Source organism: Mesoplodon densirostris, chromosome 3 (genome assembly GCF_025265405.1).
Source record: "Mesoplodon densirostris isolate mMesDen1 chromosome 3, mMesDen1 primary haplotype, whole genome shotgun sequence".
Taxonomy (NCBI): domain Eukaryota; kingdom Metazoa; phylum Chordata; class Mammalia; order Artiodactyla; family Ziphiidae; genus Mesoplodon; species Mesoplodon densirostris.
Window position 1 is genome coordinate 34,254,916 of NC_082663.1, and position 8,469 is coordinate 34,263,384.

At 38.6% G+C, this 8,469-nt stretch overlaps 1 pseudogene; it reads right to left on the bottom strand.

Annotated features, from left to right (window-relative positions):
- Nucleotides 1–2,917: 2,917 nt before the first annotated feature.
- Nucleotides 2,918–8,191, bottom strand: LOC132486734 (putative RNA-binding protein 15B; annotated as a pseudogene).
- Nucleotides 8,192–8,469: the final 278 nt, after the last annotated feature.

Consider the following 8,469-nt stretch of genomic DNA (forward strand, 5'->3'; position numbering starts at 1 on the left):
AATTGCACACTTTTGTTTATGGTATTGTCTACTCTCTCTTCAGGAAAATAAATGACTGTTCAAAAAGATTTTATGAGAAATTCATCTTCAAGGGCTGCTACTCTACCAAGTGACTGTGCCTTGCTGTAACCACAGCATACAGGGGATGATCTGGCAATCAGGAACACACACACACACAAATACACACACACAAAAAACACACACACACACAACACACACACACACAACACACACACACACAACACACACACGCACACACACACACACAATGATTCCTCACAGTGCTTGCTTCCAGATGGTAAATAAAATAATCAAGTCTCAGAATCAGAATACACTTTTAGTTAGATTTTAAAATGGCACCTGGGTTATGTTATGGCCTTTTCTACAAATAAATAAAAGCTCTTATAATTTTACAAATGTGGATATGACAAGAGCAAAACCAGAGTGATTCCAATTATCTTACCAGATTGCAAGTGCTGAATCAGAGTTCCAAAGTGTGCCCAGCCATCTATTCCCCGTGAATAATTCAGAGAACTATGGCTATATATTATTCTGATCCACTTCTGGTTCAAAATTTACAATTGCTATGCAGGACTTCTATGGACTGTGGACTGTTCTCTTGACTAGCTATTTCCGGAATTTGTACCTTTGTATATGCAAATTCCAGAAAGAATGTAAGCAATGAGATAACAGGTTTGCCTCCATTCATGAAAACTTCCAGTTTCATTAAAGAGACCACATCAACAAATATAGTCTGTATGGGATAAGACAAAAAGATCATGCTCTGTCAATATTTGCTGTACTAATTTAGAGAATTTATCACTGATAGGAATGTCTACACAATGTCATCAATCTAATGATATTATATCCAGTGGAAAAGAATCTCCTTTTTGAGCTGGCTTGTATTTTATAGAGTTATTGCAAGTTACAGTCGCTCTAGAATATATTTTGAAGTCATAGTGACCAGAAATACTGGCTTTGATTTGGAAGTTGCAAATATTATTTCTCTGGGTTCTCACATACCTCAGTCAGAGGTAGTCTTACTACTGGAATCAGTTTTACCCATTATAGTCGCACATGGAACCCAGAAAAGGAATGGTGGGTAGGGAAAGAAAAACAATAATTATGAGTGTCAAATACCGTACTTGAGCAGTCAGCAAGCTTGTCAATTATATTATGACCAATGGCTTTAAAACCATCATCATCATCCTCTGAATGATAGATGGCAAAGTAGAAATATATCTCCAGTGTTACAAGAGCCTATTTGGGCTTATCCAGTGCATATCACTTTCCACATAGGAAACACATTCTGGGAAGCAGTAAGTGAATTCAGAGAGGACAGAAAATGGGCAGGGGGGATGTGGGGGGGAAGCAGTTCATACTGGAATTTGCTTATCTTTATACAGTCAACAAATGTGAGAATCTGCTACAGACAAGGTGCAGAAGGCAGTACTGAGACCATGGTCTCTGCCTTCCAGAATCCTAGAATCTAGGCTAGTTAAATTCATGGAGCTACACTCGCCTCATAAATCTACGTTCCACATGATCTCTTATTTCACTAGCAGCAAGCTTTTGTTCCTGTGCAGTTTCCTGGAACTATAATTTGAGGACCAATTTATTCCTTTTTAGTTGATTTCTGTTCTCTTCCTTTGAATTCTCAGCAATAATAATCTGATTAGCAAGAAGGCCAGGACCAAATATTAATGAGATAATTATGTTTTCTTACACCAGGCAACCAGGGACTTCTGGCAAGGACAAGTAGGGGGAAAGCAAGAGGACAAGGATAAAATGCTGGTTTCCAGAAATGACTTAGGCTCTCTGATATCCTCACTGAAGAAGCAAAATCTAATAATAAACATCAAAAAGACAATAGCATAAACCAGTGAGGGGGAAAACAGTGAGTAGAAGGCTCTGAGAAGAAAAAGTACTTATTGAAAGTTCACCTGTAGCATGGGGACCTAGCTTATGGAACTCCTCTGCACGTACTCTTGTAAATATTTCTCCTAAAACTAAAGTATGTTTTCTAAAATATTTTTTTTTCTTATGGGCATGTAACAAAGTCACAAAATTTAAGTCATGCTACCATTTAGATATACATAGAAAATTTAATTTCTTAATTTCTCTTTAGACAATGCCTTTCTCTTGAGCCCAATATATTGGCTAGCAAAAAAAAGAGACAAAATATCTGAGCTAATTTAATACTTAATTAAATCCAATAATTTACACATCTTTCCCTAAAATAGCGAGTGGATGCTGGTGAAAGAAGTGTGTGGCTTACACTTCTTTTGGTGTGAGTCCTCAGGGAATGTTCTGGCACCTATTGGTACCCAACAAAATACCACAATACCACTTATTCTCTTAGTCAGTAGGCAGTGCTAAAGTCAGCACCTGGCTATTCAACGTCTACTTTTTTGCCTAGAGAAATTGCTCCCAAGGAGCATCTGCAGTTTCCTCTCTTTCTGACTCAACTCTAAGCTTTATAGACCCAAATAGATCCCTTCTTCATTCCTCATGGTCCTAAGACCTTGCAGGTCACCTCCAACTTTGGCTATGGGATCACCTCATCCCACTATCATCGCCCTGTGTGTTTTATTAGTCAATTCTTTGACAAAGGTTTTACTGACAACTCCCCATACAGTTAGTCAAAAAAACTTTTTTAAAAATACATAACACAACAGACAGTATCTGTACACTAGACATCAATATAACAGGAGTCCCTTCTCATGACTGTGAAAACAAAGCAAAACCTAAAAACTTAGTTTTGGTGGTGGACAGGACCTCTGGTTCCCCAACAAATGAACTAAAATATCCCAGCAGAGAATTAAAACCAAGGTGTAAGACAGGGAAGGGATGAGATTTTAAAATAACTGCTTTTGTGACATCCAAAAAAAATGGAATTGGAAAAGACAGGTTTGGGCTAGGCAGTGTCTCAGACTGTAACTATTACTCTATGTTCCTCCTCTAGTTTGCCCAATGTCCTTAGTGCTGATTGGAAGTACTGCTGTGAAAGGTTGCAGGGCAGGAATACATATAAGGCAGCATGTCTGTGCTTCATTTCCTCCTCCCCCATGGACCCACTCACTGGCAGGCTAATCACCCCTACAGCCTGCTTCTGTTTCAAGTAGGAGACCAAATTCCTGAGGTAGGCCTTGCTCCATCATGGGCATTTCCACACCGCCAGGCCCACTGGGGTCACCTGGTAACTACGAGTACCATATGGCCATTGGAGTTCCCCTGCTTGATGTATGGCATGACTTTGTCGAGCCTGAATTGATCCAGTTGAAGGGACTGGACAATCTTCATCTGGGTCAGCTTACTCTCATGAGTATGATCTCTGAGGAAATCACTAATAATCCCCAATCTTCCTCTAGGATGTGCACTGATTCAGGAAGCAGCTTTTTTTTTTTTTTTAACACAAGAAGCCCATTTCTACTCTATCATGGCACCTAGCTCTCAACTCAGTGTCCATGACATGCAGCAACTAAAGAAGGTTTAGGGGAGTTTTCTAGACCCAATGGCACTCCATTCTCCTCACTCTGCTAGAATGGTCTCCACCATGCATACAGTGGTCTGCTCCCAAAGCCCCAAGCTTGGGAAACTAACTCAACATGGGGAGCATAAGAGAAGATCACCTGAGCTTAGTTTTAAAAGATAAGGATGAGTTAGGCAAAATCGGATGGCAATGGAGAAAACTGTACCAGGTGAAGATGAAGATAAGTAAAACAGCAAGGAAGCACACATAAGACATTTTCAAGGGAGCTGCAGATGGTTCAGTAGGAATAGATAACAGAAGTTGATATGAGAATGTCAAACTATAGCTGGGCATGTAAGCAAAGCCTGCGTCATTGAGAGTACTGTCCATCATGCTTCACATTTAAGGCCTGAAGGAGGTATTGAAGGATTGTAAGCAGAAGATAAAAAATTGGCATTTTAGAAAGATCACTCTAGAACCATATGAAAACATAATTGGAAGTGATTTAGAAGACTGTTATAATAACGTCATAAACAAATACAGTGGCAAAAAGATAGAATGGGGAGACAGATTTGAAAATTGTTAATGTGGCAGAATGGAGGTCTTGGTACCTAAAGGGTTATGTGCAATTACTGGGGAGAAAAAAGGCTTGAGGGAGAATATACAAGAAGATGAGCAGTTTTGGGAGGAGAAGAGATTATTCCTAATGTGTTATTAATTTATTAAATATGATCAGCACCTGAGTAATACCAGCCTCAATGAGATAGAACTTTGATAGGAAGGAAAGGAAGAGGAGAGAAAACACATTGAAAGGCATCCAAAACACGATAATGTGTTTCAAGAGATCCTTGAATCCTCCATTTTACACTCTCATTTATTATGCATACCCACCAAGTCCTATTGATCTCCCAATCAGAAGCTTCGAATGCTTTTGTGTGTGTGTGTGTGTGTGTGTGTGTGGTATGCGGGCCTCTCACTGTTGTGGCCTCTCCCTTTGCAGAGCACAGGCTCTGGACGCGCAGGCTTAGCGGCCATGGCCCACAGGCCCAGCCGCTCTGTGGCATGTGGGATCTTCCCGGACCGGGGCACGAACCCGTGTCCCCTGCATCGGCAGGCGGACTCTCAACCACTGCGCCACCAGGGAAACCCGCTTCGAATGCTTTTTACTCCTCTACATTTCAACTGAGCATTTTATTCATATCAATTAATATTATAAGGGAATAAGTCTTATCCTGTACCCAAAGAAGCCACGTAACAGCAAAATATCTTGAGCATATCACTCAATCTCCACCCCAAGCCTCCACAAATGTCTTTACACAATCGACCTTTAAAGAGTTTGACTTTCACCAAGAGCCAATTTTAAAATGGAATACATGTGAATTTTTAGTTAAAAAGAATGGTATTTAGTGCATAATTTTGTCTTTTAATATATTTAAAGACTTTTTGTCAGCATATAGGTTGAGATTCATAATTTTGTTCAAAGCTTTCTGTATAAAGACCACATGATACTTTCACCTCAGATCAAAGTGACAGGAAAAAATTTCTTTTAATACGCTAATATATGGTATGTCCTATTGTCAGACAATGAGAACCATATCATCATCTGATTTCCCTCTTGCCTGGGCTACTAAGAACCTGAGTATAAATAATACTATTCTCAATCTGAGATTTGTTTTATTTTTGCTTCTCTTCTTCATGCCTCTGCTCCCCAAATTTACTATTTAAAATTTGACTTTTGTTCCATGTTACAGGTCTCATCCATCTGTACCATATTCTTATGATGAGCAAAGTTACACCATTTTAAGAACTCCCAATCCTGTTCTACTAGGGATCCTATAATCCTGCTTATTACTGAGGGCTTCCTAGAGTTTTCAAGCTATATAAATATTTTGGTGCAATCCTTTTGTCCCTTCAAAAGCAACATCAAATCTCCAGCTGCTGGGAAATGGTGCTTTTCCCTATCATTGGAATCAATGTGTCAAGGCATACATCCTTAATGGAGGTTTTGGCAAGCATGATATTAGAGTTATTATTAGATAGAAGTAAACCGAATAGTTTGTTTTCTGTGCTGCACATACAAATCGATGGTCTAAATCAAACACTGCAGTTTATAATGTGGTAGAAATATTTACATGGGAAAAAAGCACTAATCAGTGTACAGCATTAAGAAAATGTAAGTTTTACAAATTCCAGAAGCCAAAATATTTTACAGACCACAAGAAAAGGAAGAATAAAGAAAACCCAAAGAATGTATATAAACCCATGCTAGGAAATGGACTCTATCCTCAAAGAGTTTGGTTCAGTTAGCATTTTCTGGTTGCGAGAAAAAGGAGATTCACTTTAGTTATGCAAGAAACAAAGTGATGTTGGCGATAGTGAGGCAGTTCTGTATGAACATAAGTGCACAGGAATCTAGGAAAAGTCAAACAACTATTGTGGGATCCATAGCAGAGTCCAGGCTGCAGAATCTCCACCTACAGTCTGGACACCAAGTCTGTAAAAATAACCAAATACATAATAAATGGTTTATTGGTATTCCATTTCAATGCATGATGAAATAATATTATCAGTTTTCAGACTTTATGCCTACCCTAAAGTAATATGTCACTAATATCTCTGCTTGCCCTTCTCTATCCCATCACCAATTTCTTGACTCTTTCTTTTCACCTTCATACATTTTCTTATGTTTCTCCTTTAATAATCTATTTTCTTCTAACTCCAGCTTGACCTTGACTTATGATTTCAACCACATAGCTTAATTCTCTATATATGTCCTTTGATATGCCTTCCACTTCTCTCTGCATTTCCTAATTTGGTCCAAACAAGACAAAGTCAGATTGGCCTATATATCTTTTTACACCAGGCCACAAAATAGGTCATTGTCCAGTCTCTGAATTTGGGTAAGGAAGACTATGTGGTTACCTGGTACTCCTAGACCTGCCTTATTAGCTATGAGCAAAAAAGTTTCAGTTAAGAAGGACCAAGGGCATGGTACAAAGACTGGTGGATTTAATATGCAGCCCTATAATTCACTCATGTGATGAGAAAGTAACAGAATTCTACCACCTTGCTCCTTCCAAAAAAATTATTTTTTCATCTTGAGTTTTTGGCAGATTTCCCTGGTACTCAACATGGACTTCCAGAATGTATACATGTAGCCTAATCAAAATAATCAATGAAAAAAATAATCATCAATGAATTAAGGCATGTGTCTCTAATGAAAACAAGCTGCTACCTTTTATTTAAAAAAGTGTCATATACATTCCAAAGATAAATGCAAGTGAATTTCTGATTATTGGGTGTTGTTCTTTACCCTCATCACCCTCCCTTTGAATGCCACAGTTTCCTGTTGCAATCAATCACCTCTATGGGCATTACTGCTCAAAACCTAATGCAGTCACTGCAACTAACTCAATCTGCATGTCTTGCATCTTGAAGGTTTCAAGTACTTTTGAAACAAAATAGTCTTATATCAAAATACGAAAGACATTAAAGCTATATGTACTTAATAAATGTGTATTAATAGAATATATATAATTATAACTGGACTTAAAGCTCATTGAAATAAAGGACTATCTCTCTTGTTCATTTCTCTGCCCCAGACACTGGTACAGTTTCTGACATGTAGTATGTGCTCAATATATTTTTCAAAGTAAATAATCATTCAATAAATAAATGAACACCACACCTACTTGCCCACAACTTCCAAACAATGGAAGAACAGAGATTAGAATCTAGTGAGGACCATTTTTTCAATAGTATCAATAAGTGTCTCTAGGTCCCACAGAATCACTGAGTAGACAATTAAACTAGAAATGAAACAGGTTTAGAATCAGGTCTCCTAATTTAAAATGAGTTTTTAGAGAAAGGCAGAAGTACAACAAAAATACTGCAGAGACTCTATCTAATAGAGAAAAAAAAAGGTGCTTAATTATTCTTAGCCTAGATGGATGGATGGATAGATAGATAGACAGACAGACAGATAGATAGATAGATCTATGTACATCTTTATTCCTGAAAGTAGCTTCCACTAGACAAAGTTTGATGTTTACTGTTTGGTGCTCTCAGATAAAGAGTCTCAGATAAAGAGACAGGATTCCTTGCCTCTTTCTGAGAAGGTAAGATGCTTAAACACACCCGTGAAACCCCTCATAACCCAGGGCACCACCCATCCTGCAGCAGAGGAGTTAGATTCCCTTTGCCATCTTGGAGCTGAGTTTGTATAGTCCTTGCTCTCGTCTCACTTGGCAACAGTCATTAGATTTCTAAATTCATCTTAATTCTCTAAACAGGAAGAACAAAGGGGAGAAGTACCAAAGAATGTTATGTGTGACTCATTTTCAACTTTCTGTGACTAATTTGGCAGCACTTGATCAGGACAAAGGCATATTTTGCTATTAAGGAGGAATATGTACACTTGTTTTTCTCCCTTACAGTTAAGCACCCAAATGAGAGACTTAACTGCTGTGAACAACGCTGCCACCTTCCTCCCAGGGCTGGTTGTCATTAATTAAAATCATAGAAAGGGGCTAATTCACTGAAGTGAATCACTCACATAATGGCCAAATTTCTAGAAGCTTGTGCCGTGGGGGCAATGAACTGGATTCTTTCTGCTTCTGGTTTGGACAGCTGTGAAGCCAGCTCAGTTGGTAAGGGTTGCAGAAACTTTTTACTGTCTTTAAATGAAAAAGCAATATACCTACTGAATACTTGAACCATGGTTCTGAAGCCAACTGAGAAACAATAATGTAATAATAGTTCAGTGTTACGGACTTAATGTTTGTATTCCTCCCCTCCCCCCCCAAAAAAAATTCATATGTTGAAGTCCTAACCCCTTTGGGAGGTAATTAGGTTTGGTGAGGTCATGAAAATGGTGCTCTTATGATGGAACTAGTGCCCTTATAAGAAGAGGAAGAGACACTAGAGCTCTCTTTCCCTAAGTGCAAGGACACAGACTAGGGCATGTGAGCACACAGAGAAACAGTGGCCATCTGCAA